The 16,241-nt window shown below is 29.3% G+C and overlaps 1 protein-coding gene across 1 annotated transcript in view; it reads right to left on the bottom strand.

The window, feature by feature from the left end:
• The window catches only part of Schip1 (Schwannomin interacting protein 1), a 43,266-nt gene extending 27,849 nt beyond the window's left edge, over positions 1 to 15,417 (bottom strand). Inside the window, exon 1 of the mRNA XM_065501784.1 lies at positions 15,183 to 15,417. The gene's annotated coding sequence lies outside the window, so the exon portion shown is untranslated. The remainder of the gene's footprint in view (positions 1 to 15,182) is intronic.
• Positions 15,418 to 16,241: the final 824 nt, after the last annotated feature.

Below are 16,241 nucleotides of genomic sequence, written 5' to 3'. Positions count from 1 at the left end.
AGGAAAATATCTAAACTTTATTTTAAGAAAAAAAAAAAAAAAAAAAAAAAGAGAAAAAATTTTAAAAAAAAGTCAAAAAAGTTTTTGATTTCGGAAAAAAAATATTAAAAATTTTTTATTTTTTTTTTTAAATATTTTTTTTCGAAAGATCGAAGAAATAGCTATCTATACTATTTGGGACACATTTTGCTAAGAACAATAGGTAATAAGTTACATGGATAAGAAAAAACCCCTGTTTGACCAAATTGTCAAAATTTTACCCCCTATAACTCAGAGAGTTCTCGACCGATGTTGTTGAAAAATTGTGTCTGAGTTACTATCCAATAGAGCTAACCTTGGTGCAAATTTCATCCCGATCGGAAGACATCGATTTCAAAAGTTGGTTCACTTGACATGAAATTCCCCATATATATCATTAGTATTAATTATATCCAGAGTTATAAATAGAAAAATACCTAAAAAGTATGATATTAATTCCATTTAAAACGGGAGATGAGTGTAAGTTTATTTTACTAATTTGTAGCATGATGTCATACTTACATACTCATCAGTCGTCAAAACTAATGATGGAAAATATAAGGGTCTCTGATTCTGTTCGTATTTTCGAGATATACAGTTATTTCGAAAATGGAGGAGGTTGCATACATATATTCACGAAACCCAAAAACGGTTTAGTTTATTGAATTAACTGAAAAATCCGAAATTCCCAAATAAAGTAACTTTTAAGTAAGGCTTAACATGTTTTTAATCTTTGCAGTCGTTTAAGAAATATATTTTTTTTTTTGGAAAAAAAATATTTTTTTTAGAAAAATTTCGAAATTTCTGGTTTTTAAAACGGTATTAAAAATTTAAAAATGCATATACGCTCGTAATTTTAATTTTCATTTTATTCACAAAAAATTATACAAATATCCCCTTATATTTTATCAAAATACATAACTCGTAGTAATTATCTACATCGTGAAGTGCACAGTGGTATAGAAAAAAAAGAGGGAAATAAATCTATACCCTTAGTCTGATTTGAATGAAATTTGACATGTGCTAAGAGGAAGTGTTGTCAAATTTAAGGTTTGAATTTTGACCGCATGAGTCCACCTGAGGTGCGGCCAGGGGTCCCCAAAGTAGGACTCGGGTATGATACATTTTTAAAACGATCCTATTTGTGTTCCGATTTCAAAAAACTTACACATATAGAATCTCCTTATCGAGCAATTTTAACGTCAAGTGCATAAAATTATTAATTTTCATGTATATCTTGATTTGTTTGTATATAAACTTTTAAAACTTAAAAGACAAGCTAATACCTTCAGTGGCTTATTGAAATTACATAAAGATTGAATTTCATGCTAACTAAAATTACAATAATTAACTAATATGTCTGCATTTAATTCCTTTAAATTTCTGTCATTCTCTACATAAACGAGGAAATTGTTTGAATATTTTTTTACGGGTATTTTTGCCTTTGGCAGCTGAACTGCATTCTAAGGAGTATGAAGCTGAGATCCTTTTCAAATATACTCATAATATGCTTTTAACAAACAATTTCGTTTGTGTATTTATTTGTGCCGTGTCAGTAGTTCATAAACAACTTTAAAGCACTGGCGAGCTGAGCTGAAATACTCGCAAACAAATGAAATTCTTTCACTTTGCCATTTTCATGCTCGTCTGCTTTTGTTTCGTACTGCTTTTTTTTACACACCACCAAAAATATGAGAGTATATTGAGTTTGTCATTCCGTTTGTAACATATCGAAATATTGTTCGTAGAACCAAAAAGTACGATAGGGCCTTCATATAAAGGTCCTCAAATTCTTTGTTGATCAGAAATGTTTAGTATTGAAAATGGGAAAAATCGGTCAAGCAGAGTTATGGACCAAAATGTGAGACAACATCCAAAAAAGTTTATATATTTCAAAACTATTTTGCAATTTTGCACACGTTATTTCTATTATAAAAGAACAATTTGTATTGTTCTATGTAATCTAGAGTGTAGACACTTTAAACGTTTATTTTGTACTTTTTTTCTTTTTGCCCATGTAACCTAGCGTGAAGTCAATTGTCTCTTTAGTGTCTCTAAGTAACCTAGAGTGTAGTAAATGTTTATTAATATAAAATAAACATAAACATTTAAAGTAGTTGATTTACCCACCAGAAGTAATCTGTTGGAGAGTTGTCGGAGTAAGGTTAGTTTACAAGCAATCGTTTATTGTACTGTTTATGAGATGTCTTTAACTGACTATTTAAGGTCAATTAGCACTGTAACTAGTTGTCCAAGTAACCATTTAGGTAGCTAGTAAGGTAATTGAATCTATGTAACCTGTATGTGAATTCAATGATATCAGATATCAGATAGTCTCATTGGCAGGGCAACCAAAAATATGCAATATCATATTTTTTGCTGTGCGTCGTATAAACATATGACTTAATTATTTATCCGTTTCAGATAATTTTAAGAATTTTGGCATCGATTTGTTAGTGCATATTTTAGCATATTTTGCTCTTTACAGCATATTGTAGCATATTTTGCGATTTATAGCATATTTTTGCATATTTAACTCATAACTGCATATTTTTGTTGCATATTTTATTTTTTTCGTCATTTTGTTTTCTTAATGTAATGTAATTTTATTTTGCATTGTAATTCTTTATTTCAATATTTTAGTATTTTGTTACGGTCCAATGTTAATTGGCCCAACTACTTAATGAAAAAATGAGAGTATCCATAATCGACTTATCTTTATTGAATTTTCGTTGACTTAAGAGAGCTTATTTTTCATATATTTAAATTAAATTAAAAAAAATATACACATATATCAAAATTTATCAAATAGTAAAAATTATGTAAAAAAATGAAGAGAAAATTTTAAAATTGTATGTTATTATTTGCAACATCTTAAGTAAATCAAACTTAAGTTTGCTAGAGACAGTTATGGCTGGGTATTAACAGTGTACCAATATGAATATTTAAACAACTATTCAACAAATGTTCTGATTATTAAGATTTACTCAAATTTTTAACGAAGATGTTAAGAAAGACGAAACAATGGATGAGTAAGGAAGAACATAGGAAATGTCACGGTATTTTGAGTTTTAATTGACGCAGTCTTAAACAGAACAAATCATTTCACTATTGTAAGGTTTTTTGATAATTCTATTTAATTTAGAAGCCGATTTTATTTAGATGTTAAACTACATACATGATGAATGCTACAAAATCAATTGCAATTTTTTACCAACAAATTACACACGCTCTAAATAGAGTTTTTAAAAATTATTCAAATGATGAAAAAGTGGATTGTTATGCTTTATGTAGAATTTCGAGAAATTTATTCGGAACATCCTCTCCCTACTGATCCCATAAACATTGGAGCACATGGATTGAGAAATTTAAATATTATGCCACTTATTACTAAAAAAAATTTTGAAGTATTAGGCTATTTAAAAGATGAGACAAATCAATTGATAAAGATTGTCTAAGAAACTCTACGGAAATCGAAAACACGGATTTAGTTTGAAAACTTAAGTAATTATTTGATAAATATAATAAAATGAATTGAATCAAACTATTTGTCTGTATGGCCGAAGTTACTAAAATCGAAATGTAATCCTATAATAACCAATTTTAATTTATGAGCTCAATATTCTATTTACTTCTTATATATTTTTTTAATAAAACTTTGAAATCAAACAATAACCAAATATTTTTAAGTGCATATTTTTAATATTTTATGAGCATATTTTTCGTTTTTAAGTGCATATTTTATGCGCATAAAACACTTTTTTTAGAGCATATTTTTGGTTGCCCTGCTCATTGGTATTGAAAATATGCAAAATCTGATCAAAATAAATGTATTTATACAAAATGTATGTAGGGTATATAAGCCGAATATAACACTCTTACTTTCATAAAATGAGTCAATTTTGTATCTCTAGGGGTATGTAAAGGGGAAAACAAAACGAGTACATAAAATTCCCCAGTGGTCGGATAGGTTTGAGTTGAGTTGTGTTGTATGGAATTGTAATTTTCCCATTTCTTTAACATTTTAGCAAGTCATACAATTTTTTCGCGAAATATTAACATGAGAAAAAGTTCTTGTGTGTGTAAAGAGTTTTACATATTCCATGTTAGTACATGAATTCATATAAATAAATAAATGCTTGAGTATTTATCCCTTTTAAAAAAAAAAAATTTGCATATTTAAAGTTATATGAATTAAGGGTGTGTTTTGAATTGGTTTGATTGAATTTTTGTAAAATGATACAATATTATGATGCAGTTCCCTGAAAACAGATACCGCAAAAGGTGCCCAATGTCACCACCACCTTCGTAACTGAATACACATACTCCTTCTACAAAAACTCACATTCATCACATCACCCCATTGCATATCAATCTTCAAACTAAATATTACAAATTTTTAAGTGAAAAACGTTTGTAAACACAAGAGTGGTTGTTATTAATTTTTAAATATGTGGGTATGTAAGTAAAATTTAAATTTAACAATGCATCATTGGTTATGAATTACAGTAAAATAAATTTTAATTAATGTAGAATGTTCATATCAAAAATTCTTCACATGTTATGAGAAAAATCGAGAAGTTGTGAAACTAAGCTAGAATAAAAATTATGTTTAGTTGGAAACATTGACTACTTTTTTTTAAAAATAATTCGTAAATTAGTAATAAATTTCGATTGAAACCTATGAACTTTTTAAAAAAAAAATCTTATAAATATTCACCCTTATCGTGGTTGGCGTAAACGTCTTACGCCTACGACTGTTTCGTACTAGATTAAAGATAAAATGCAAAATGTTTCTTTAATCTAGTACGAAACTGTCGTAGGCGTATGACGTTAACGCCAACCACGGGGTGATTGTGTATTTAAAATTTTATTCAAAGAGAAAAATATATTCTTTAAACCCCCAGTAACACGAAGTCTGGTTATGTGTTAACTAATAGTTATACTGACAGTTTTCATACAAAAATAATTTTAACCGACAGTATAACTGCTAGTTAAGGCATAACCAGGCTTCGTGTTAATGGGGGTAAATAAATATGAAAATTCCAAAATTTCCACAATAAATTGTAAATAAAGTTTGAGATTTATAAAATGTTCAAATCATTACAAATTTGAAAGTAAAAGTTTTTGTATATTGTATTTTTAATATACATACATACACATTAGCGGTATTCATGATGAAGAGCTCTTGGCCTGGTGTAAAAGAGCAATTTAGTAACACAAAATTTTACACATTGTGAACGTACCTTTAAAATTTGCTGTCGATAAATTTTATTCTCGAACCATAGATTGTATTTGTAATGCACTTTTCGATTTCTTTCTTCTTTTTTCTATAAAATTTATTTAGAAATAATATTGAATTTATTTCCAAAACAAAAATGTCATGAAATATCAAAAACACCTCAAATAGTTTAGAATGCAAAAGTGTAAAGAAGTAAAAAAGTAGTTCTAATGTATTTTGTTTTTGGTTTTTGCTAAACTGCTCTTTTGCTACTTTGAAAGTACTCTACATTGTGAATACCGCTATTCATTTGATATTAAGTAGACATTAGAGTGTCCAAAAAAACCGGCAAAATTGAAAAACCGGTTTCCGGTTTAACCGAAAAAGTGTGTTTTTGAAAAAACCGGTTTTGATTATTGTCTTTAAAAAAGCCGGTTAAACGGTTTCGGTTTTTGTCTTCAAAAAACCGGTTAACCGGTTTATATTAAATTTTTATTTTATATGAAAAAGGGCTCCTTAAGTTTATTTTTATTTGTAGACGCTAATAGGAAATGTGTTAAGAATATGTACTAAATCTTCGGAAATTTAGCATTTTTGAATTCTTAAGGCTCTATCTTTATGGAATTTGCTATAATTTTCTATAAAATAAATCAATATTTTTAAAAATGGTATCAAAGTTTTTCATAAATATATTTGAATGAGCTTTCGAAAAAATATTTCATTAAAACCGGTTAACCGTCTTACAAAAACCGGTTTGTCAAAAAACTGAAAAGTTAAAAAAATATGGAAAAACCGGTTTTCGGATTTGTATACTCTAGCAGACATTCAAACAGTTTTCAAACTATTTTGTTTTGTATACAAAGAACTTAGAAAATTTTCTTTCAAAAAATAAAATATTATATGAATGAAATTTTCATCAATCAATCAATATTGGAAAACAAGTTACAAAACCTGATGAATAATATGCTTGAACTGATGTATGAACGATTCCTTTTCATATAATGTAAAAAATTTAAGAATTTTGTAATATTTATAATCAGTGTATTTAAATACTACACAAAAAGTTTGAAAAACATTTGTATTTATGTTATAAAACACCAGAAAATACTATTAATAAATTATTACCATTTTGTTTGAAAAAGGCAAAACAAAATTTAAAATAAAATTTTTAAAAATTTATTACTTGTAATAATTTGTACAAATTATCACTGGAAGTTACGAGATTCCGTTCATTTACTTTTAAAAACTTGTAACGAGAGAGCAAGAGAGTGTTAAAAGTGACAGTTCGTAGATAGAGAACATTATATTTTTTACTGGACATTTTTTGTTCAGTAAAAAATATCAACATAAAAAATATGTTAAAACATATTGTTGCAAATGTAAACAAAACAAAAAAGTGGAAAATTAACAATATTTACAATCTTGCAAAGAAAAAAAGTAAAATAACACAAAACAAATTTTTTAAATTGATTTATAACAAAATACAACTTATTTTTACAAATTGTTGTTCGCGTACTTTTTTGAATATTTTTTACATTGAGAGTAAATGTATTTTTACTCTTTAAATAAAAGTTACTAGATAATTTTTACTGAAAAGTACGCGAACACACTTAATATCTGATTATCGTTTTTCATAACGATAAACCTCCAATTAACATTTTTTTTGTATGAGAACTGTCAGTATATAGTCAGGATAAAAAATAACTAGAGATTGAGAAAATGGGGGTTAGTGTTTGAAAATTAAATACATACATATGTACATATGTTTTCAAATAAATATTTATTAAATTTTAAAGAGTTTAGCTTAAGGTATTTATAGACGGCAATACTGAGTATTAACACTTTTCAAATTTAAAATATTATTGAAATCATTTTCAAAAAAATCGTTTCGAAAAAACATTTATTGTTTACACGATAGTATTATAAATTGTTATTTCTTTGTTGATTGATATTTTCCTGCAAACTTTATTTATTTTATATTATCTTGACATTTTCATTTGCCTTATTTGTATTTATAAATACATACCCGATGCATATGAAAATAAAATGTTTTTGAATTGTTATAAACAAATTTTAAATACCGACCGTAAATCAAAAAAAATCATTTGTATTTTTTGAAAATCTAATACAGATTTTGTTTAGACGATGAAATTGTATTATGATACTTGATTTTTTGACAAATATTAATACTCAGTATTGCCGTCTATAAATACCTTTATTAAGTATTTTCTTCATATTTTACATACATTTGAATGAACATAAAAACTTTATTATTATGTTTTCAAAAAAACTTTTAAAACCGACCGTAATCAAAAAAAAATCATATAATTTGAAAATCTAATACAATTTTTGTTTAGATGATACATTGTATTATATTACACGAGTATTTGACAAATATTAATACATAGTATTACAGTAAGAAAATAACTTAAATTATTCTAATTCAAAATAGTATCCCAGCAAAAATTTGCATTACCAAGTAATGAATTAAAATGCTAAATTCTTAACTACTTACACATTAGCATTTTAACTCACTGCGCTTTAAAATATGACATCACTCAAACATGACAAGAGCCATTATCAGTAAAAACAGAATGTACTAGAAAATAAGCAGTTATATGCATAATGTAATGTAGACGGTATGTAGTCGTCATTGAAACGTAAATTACACAGTGAAAAAATAACCATATTCGTCCGTATATGGTTATAAAAGACCAAAAAAAAGACCCAGACCAGTTTTGCCCAGTCATGCACTTTTTTTATGGGCCACCAAATATTTGGGGCCTGGTTGTCATTTTTGCAAAAAAGTGATAATTTTCTCAGGCTCATAACAGTATGGAATTTTGATTGTGAACACATAAAATCAAAAAATTCGTTTTTTTACCTTTTTTCCCCTGTCCAGGTCCATAGGTAGCAAACCGTTTAATATTCAATAAACAACTTTCTAGAACATATGAATTTCCTAGGAATGATTCTTAACACCATTTAGGTAGGTCAATATAAGTTTGTAAGAAAAAACTAAAGGAATTAAGTGTTTTGGGCCATAAACTATTAAATTACTATAACCTAAAGCATACTTTTAGGCAGCTTATAAAAATATTTCTAAATTTATTTCGATTTCTTTTGAGATTTTGATTTGAAGATGAAGTTTTTTTTGAACTGTTTGCAAGATATGAGCCTGATAAAATGATTACTTTTTGCACCGAGGCCCCAAATCTTTGGGGGCCCATAAAAAAGTGCATAACTTTGGGCAAAACTGGGAGACACGGGTCTTTTCTTTTTGGTCTTTTATCACGTAGTGGTGTCCGTATATGGTTATATTTCCATGACTCAAAAAATTACATACAGTGTTATTGAATAATTGCAAGCCACTACCCAGTTTTTACTGGAATGCTAATGTTTTAACTCATGATAAACTAAACCAAATCGTTTAAAGAAAACGTTAATATGAGAACTTCTAAAAAAATAAGTTAATTTAGTTGTTTTGTAAATATTTGAATTTTGAATTAATTAATTTCTGTTAAAGACAATCCTAGCAAAAACTTTAATTTCCAAGTAATGGGTAAAAAAGGTAATTTAATGACTCTTCACTGCTTACCCATTGCATTTTTAACTCATTATATTAACATGGTGATGTCATTCAAGGTATTTACTTACCACGAATACAAACACAACTAAGTAAATGCATATGTGGATAATATTCTAAACTTTTTTTTTTTTATTAACAAAAAAAAAAAAAAAAAGTTTAGAATATTATCCACATAAACTAAATGAGAATTATACTGATTCTTTGTCTGACACGTTACAATTATTCGTATGTTCATTGAAATATATATGTAAATACTAACATATCGCATAACATTGTAATAAGTAGTGTTTGTAAAAAACCGACTTTTTAAAAAACCGGTTTGTCGGTTAATCGAAAAATGGCCTTTTTTAAAAAACCGGTTTTTCGGTTAACCGACATTGAAAAAACCGGTTAACCGTCATATATGTGTAGAAAACATAAAATGTACAATAAAGTATATACAGCTTTAAATTTTTTAATTTTTAGTAGTCAGGAATGGTTGATATTAAATAACTATAAATATACAAAAGTTTCAAAATTATTTACTCAGTCAAATGGAAATGAGTATAAATATGTTACTAAATATAAAATACTTGTTTTAATTATTGGTTTATTCATTAAATTTCAACCAAAAAATGTAAATCACTGTTTTAATTTAATATTTGATAACTTTGAAATTTATTTTCACCTCTACTTTCTGATATGAAAGACAAAATGTTCCAAGTCCCAAAAAAGGACCTATAAGATGTAGACGCACTTCCTCTTAGCTGTGATTATTTGTTATTATAAAATGGTCAGATTCAGATTTCATAAATATTTCAAATAATGAATTTTAGAATGTTTTTTGTCTCTCATGTAATATTTCTGAAAAGCTAACGAAATTATTAATAAATTAAAATTTTAAGAACAAAATACACTAATGAAGTCAAATTTATTGAAGGAAGGTATGTACATCGAATTCAATTTAACGTTTGGTAAGATCACCACTAAGTTTTTAATGAATCATTAGTAAGATTTAGCCTAAACTTATAGAATTATGCGGGATTTAATTTTAATTTTTAATAGTTTCATTATGTGAAAAAAAGTTTTAAAGTAAACTCATCGTCCTCTATTATTTAGAATCATTGTAATTCTTAAAAATATTAATCTAAAGAGGTTTGTATTGTAAATCAGCAGTTTAGGTTTCAAATCAGACCAATAATGTGTATACAATGAATATTAAAAATGAACAAAAACGTGAGATTTATCAATTTTAGTCCCAAATTTTAAAAACCGGTTAACCGAGTGATAAAAACCGGATAAACCGGTTAACCGAAAATCAACATTTAAAATTAACCGGTTCGCAAAAAACCGAGATTTGGAAGAAAAATCGGGTTTTCGGTTAACCGGTTTATAAACACTAGTAATAAGTCATTATTAGCCTACTTCTATGTCATTGGAAATTTCATTACCAAGGTTTTGCTAAGATCTTCAAAGTAAAAAATATTGACCCTATTTGAAGCAGCAAATTTTTACATTCTTCGTTCACTAAACAACATTTAAATCCCTTATTTTTATACCCTTCAGCTTCGTGAGAAGGGTATATATAAGTTTGTCATTCCGTTTGTAATTTCTACATTTTTCATTTCCGACCCTATAAAGTATATATATTCTGGATCCTTATAGATAGCGGAGTCGATTAAGCCATGTCTGTCTGTCTGTCTGTCTGTCTGTCTGTCTGTCTGTCTGTCTGTCTGTCTGTCTGTCTGTCTGTCTGTCTGTCTGTCTGTCTGTCTGTCTGTCTGTCTGTCTGTCTGTCTGTCTGTCTGTCTGTCTGTCTGTCTGTCTGTCTGTCTGTCTGTCTGTCTGTCTGTCTGTCTGTCTGTCTGTCTGTCTGTCTGTCTGTCTGTCTGTCTGTCTGTCTGTCTGTCTGTCTGTCTGTCTGTCTGTCTGTCTGTCTGTCTGTCTGTCTGTCTGTCTGTCTGTCTGTCTGTCTGTCTGTCTGTCTGTCTGTCTGTCTGTCTGTCTGTCTGTCTGTCTGTCTGTCTGTCTGTCTGTCTGTCTGTCTGTCTGTCTGTCTGTCTGTCTGTCTGTCTGTCTGTCTGTCTGTCTGTCTGTCTGTCTGTCTGTCTGTCTGTCTGTCTGTCTGTCTGTCTGTCTGTCTGTCTGTCTGTCTGTCTGTCTGTCTGTCTGTCTGTCTGTCTGTCTGTCTGTCTGTCTGTCTGTCTGTCTGTCTGTCTGTCTGTCTGTCTGTCTGTCTGTCTGTCTGTCTGTCTGTCTGTCTGTCTGTCTGTCTGTCTGTCTGTCTGTCTGTCTGTCTGTCTGTCTGTCTGTCTGTCTGTCTGTCTGTCTGTCTGTCTGTCTGTCTGTCTGTCTGTCTGTCTGTCTGTCTGTCTGTCTGTCTGTCTGTCTGTCTGTCTGTCTGTCTGTCTGTCTGTCTGTCTGTCTGTCTGTCTGTCTGTCTGTCTGTCTGTCTGTCTGTCTGTCTGTCTGTCTGTCTGTCTGTCTGTCTGTCTGTCTGTCTGTCTGTCTGTCTGCCTGCCTGTCTGTCTGTCTGTCTGTCTGTCTGTCTGTCTGTCTGTCTGTCTGTCTGTCTGTCTGTCTGTCTGTCTGTCTGTCTGTCTGTCTGTCTGTCTGTCTGTCTGTCTGTCTGTCTGTCTGTCTGTCTGTCTGTCTGTCTGTCTGTCTGTCTGTCTGTCTGTCTGTCTGTCTGTCTGTCTGTCTGTCTGTCTGTCTGTCTGTCTGTCTGTCTGTCTGTCTGTCTGTCTGTCTGTCTGTCTGTCTGTCTGTCTGTCTGTCTGTCTGTCTGTCTGTCTGTCTGTCTGTCTGTCTGTCTGTCTGTCTGTCTGTCTGTCTGTCTGTCTGTCTGTCTGTCTGTCTGTCTGTCTGTCTGTCTGTCTGTCTGTCTGTCTGTCTGTCTGTCTGTCTGTCTGTCTGTCTGTCTGTCTGTCTGTCTGTCTGTCTGTCTGTCTGTCTGTCTGTCTGTCTGTCTGTCTGTCTGTCTGTCTGTCTGTCTGTCTGTCTGTCTGTCTGTCTGTCTGTCTGTCTGTCTGTCTGTCTGTCTGTCTGTCTGTCTGTCTGTCTGTCTGTCTGTCTGTCTGTCTGTCTGTCTGTCTGTCTGTCTGTCTGTCTGTCTGTCTGTCTGTCTGTCTGTCTGTCTGTCTGTCTGTCTGTCTGTCTGTCTGTCTGTCTGTCTGTCTGTCTGTCTGTCTGTCTGTCTGTCTGTCTGTCTGTCTGTCTGTCCGAGAACAACCTCTGAGACAACCTCTGAAAATTTCATCAAAAAACACAATGTATTGCATGCTTTGACAAAAAAGCAACAAAACGTATGTTTTTGGATGTGCATGCTTTGCGTATTTTGTTTTTCTTTTGTGTTTTGTTTCTTTTGGCGTTGTTGTTTTTTATACAATTAAACGTATGTTTGGATGTGTGTTGGTTTCATTGGCTTGCGTATATTGTTTTTGTTTTTTCTTTTGGTGTTTTGTTTCGTTTGGCGTTGTTGTTTTTTATGTTCTTGATAAATTTAGGATGTTGTACGCTGAAAGTGGGCAATGTACATACATATATACAAAAAAGCAACAAAACGTATGTTTTTGGATGTGCATGCTTTGCGTATTTTGTTTTTCTTTTGTGTTTTGTTTCTTTTGGCGTTGTTGTTTTTTATACAATTAAACGTATGTTTGGATGTGTGTTGGTTTCATTGGCTTGCGTATATTGTTTTTGTTTTTTCTTTTGGTGTTTTGTTTCGTTTGGCGTTGTTGTTTTTTATGTTCTTGATAAATTTAGGATGTTGTACGCTGAAAGTGGGCAATGTACATACATATATACTAATTATAAAAAATAATAATGCATCCACAACAAAGGTGAAGGGTATATAAGATTCGGCATAGCCGAATATAGCACTCTTACTTGTTAAAGTACATATCTGGAACTTTGAATGTTATAAACCGAGGTAGGATGCGATCGAGGTCGCGGTTTTTTGCTTAAATCTCTGCCAATTTTGGGGCGAATGGCAAACTAATTTTATATTACCACACATGATGAAGTGTTTAATAATCTGCTTTACAAGGCTATTTCAAAAAATATATATCACTGCATTCTGAAGACATGCTTTTTTATAATTTGTCCAGCTAGCTTTGAAATCACATTGTGGTTTTCAAATGAAACATTTTTATTGTTGTTCTTTATTATGAAAAATTAAAAAATAATGTATACTTTTAGGCTGATATTTAATTCGTACTCGATTAATGAGAACTAGTGATGATAAATTGAAACGAATATAGACGTACAATTTGCAGGAGGCGAACTTATACACCCTAACTATGAAAGAAATTTTAAAGTTAATTTTTGTTAAAGTCGCCTTTATTTTAAATAGAACTTTTGTTTTTATTTGAAAAAAGCTTCAAAACTTTTTCCAACATATACATTAAAATTGAAAATATTTTTCAATGAATGTAAACAAAAAAAAATAAATTTCAAAAAGACAAAACGTACATAAAGTTCAAAACAAAAAGCTTTTTTGGAAATAATATAACAAAATTTTTTATTATTTCAATTTAATTTTCACGGATGCTGTAATTCGGACTCAGTTTTTTATAAGTTATAGTAGGATAAATATTCTCTACACAACATTCTTTAGATTGAAAGCTTATTATTATTAATAAATCACTAAAATCTTTCTGATTGTGTTTATTGAAATTGATCGAACTGAAAGTCCTGAATTAATTTTTTCCAGCGGTAAAAAATAATTTTGATTCGAAAATTAAATTCAGTTTGAAAATTTGCGTTGAAATCGTTTAAAGAAGCTATCGTACGGAATTACGGAATACTAAATGTGTATCTTCATAATTCAGAATTATTAATAGAATAACGTTAACGCTATTTTAGATGTAACGGTATTTAATCGGTAACGGTAGCCAACCTTGTAAAATGGTGATACTTAAGGCATAGGACACATTTGGGGGACATTTTTAACAACTCAAATTTTTCTAACCGATTTTTCACCTTTTGTTTCTAACCAATTTTTAACTTTATTTATATTTAAGATAGATAATTTTGTATAGATTTCTATTACGATGTTACTAAATGCGAAATTTAAGATTTAATAAAAAAATTCTTTGCATATCCAAGCTATAGAGCAGATCCGATTTGAGTAAATTGTTCATAGTTTCAGATTTTACCAAATGTTACCAAATGAAATTCGAAATTCGCTAAATAGTCACAATCACAATAATAAACACAGAAAATATTATAAATTCACAATAACAAATAAAGAAAATATTTTTTTCAATTTAGGAGTAACAAGTAACAAATTAATGCTGTAATTAGTATAATTTTACAATAACATATTTGCAAATAAAAATATAAATTTTACTATACCTTAAACAGGCTTTAAATATATTTTACAAATTGTTTATGATCCTTTAGGTGGATCCATTTTTCAAAATTTTACCAATTTAACAGGCAACAGATAATTTTTCTTTATGTAAGTAAATGAAAATAATTTAAACTTGAGGTACGAGTACTAACTATATGATGTCATTAATTATATATATATTTTTTTTATATTATTCATTAAAATCTACATATCTTTTTGTTGCATCAAAAAAATTTCTTTTTTGAATTTAGCACCTCTTGGATTTTTATAAAAAGACAATAAAAGTGTCTGTTATTGTTTCTTTCAACTTTTGAAGATGCGCTACTTATTTCTTTTGTTAATTAAAAAATATATACTTTGTTTTATTTTTCTTGTTGTGATTAAACAAATTGTTATAGTTCCATTATCCTTGAACGATGTTACAAATTTGCAAGGATTCGTAAATTGATTTTTTTTCTTGACTTACAAATCAACGAAGATTTATTATTAACAATTTTTGTTTTCGTAAACATGCGCATTTCAATTTCTACAATAAATAAATACACGTATTAACTTTATTTGAGCCAATTAAGGAAATTTTAATAATTTATTACTGCTTTATGTAAAACCTAAAATTGTTACATTACTAGTTATTACATTATTAGTTTTGTAAAAATTTAACCAAGTACTAAACTTGTATTAAATATTTTTTTCTTTGTAATCTTAAATACATAAATGTATATAATTGTTTAACATTAACATTATTGTTTACACTCACTTGTTCATACACCTTGTATTTTGAAATTATTTTAAATTCACTTTCAATAACAATTATTAGCTATTTGTTAAAAAGAAAACTGTAAAATACCAGCAATTAATATATTGAAAAAAATCGATAAAATTTTACTTTAATATTACACATTATAAAAGTCTTAAACGTTTTCGCCCAGAAACCACCCTCTTTTCATTTACACACAAGTTTTTCTGTCCAGTTTTTATTTCTAAAAATTATAGGTTTTTACACTTTAATTGAAGTTTACCTAAATATTCCTAATTTTATTTATGATAATTTTGTTGCAAACAATTTGAAAAATTGTATTTGTTGACAAAATAAGTGGCAAATTGTTGTTCTTTATGCACTTCGGTTAAAAATCGCCATCGACCGCAATTTTAACTACTACCGACTTTGTTGTAAAGACTGACTGACCCATGGAATCTATTTAAAAAGTCAGAGTTCTAATTTTTTTGATTTTAAGGTGGTGGTTGTTGTTTGTGGCACTTGTGTGGTGCGCATGACTTCTGTAAATGCTTTGGAGACCACGTGAATACGGCCATTGTAAGTGTCATTAAATTAGCCGGTTTTTGTTTATATTTCTAGTTGTAACGTAAACAGAGAATTTCTACACTTAACGGTTTCTCTCACCTACACATTCACCAAAACAAAAAATCAGTTTTTCAAATAAATAAATGGCAATAATAGTTGTTTATGTTACCGACTAATATTAAAGGCCAGTAATCAATTTTAAAATATTAAAATGTCCCCTTATTTCTATTAAATTCCACAATAAATGTAAAAAAAAGTTGTTTGGCAATAGCTCAATCCGACGTGTCGTAAAAAATAATAAAAATCAACAGGTAGGAGTGTATTCCCACCAACAATATGTTGTTTTGACATTCTATGGGAAATCAGTTATGGTCCGAAGTTCGGACTCCGAACTGTACAGAATTTGATAGAGTGAATTTCTTAAAACTTTTAATGATTTATGTCGAAATAAAGATAGAAACTTGAAATTCGGGTAATGGGTTCCTTTTGCAACATGTAGATCCACTAAGAAGGGATTTTTGGATTTTCCACAGCAAATAAACCTAGAAATAATATTTTAAATGTTTTCGCCTTTAATCAAAAAAAGAGCCGACAGGTGTCTGGCACTTTTTTGAAATTCGAAATTCAAGAGGCCATAATGGGTAAAAATAATCCCCATTGAACCCTATGTTAACATTTATATATCCTAAATAAATAAGCATCTGGCACAGATCAATAAATACTAGAAATCTCTTTGGTATTTTTTGAAAATCGAATTCGTTATTTCTTTTTGATA

The sequence above is a fragment of the Calliphora vicina genome, chromosome 2 (assembly GCF_958450345.1).
Source record: "Calliphora vicina chromosome 2, idCalVici1.1, whole genome shotgun sequence".
Lineage (NCBI taxonomy): Eukaryota > Metazoa > Arthropoda > Insecta > Diptera > Calliphoridae > Calliphora > Calliphora vicina.
This window is presented reverse-complemented; position numbering and strand designations above follow the sequence as displayed.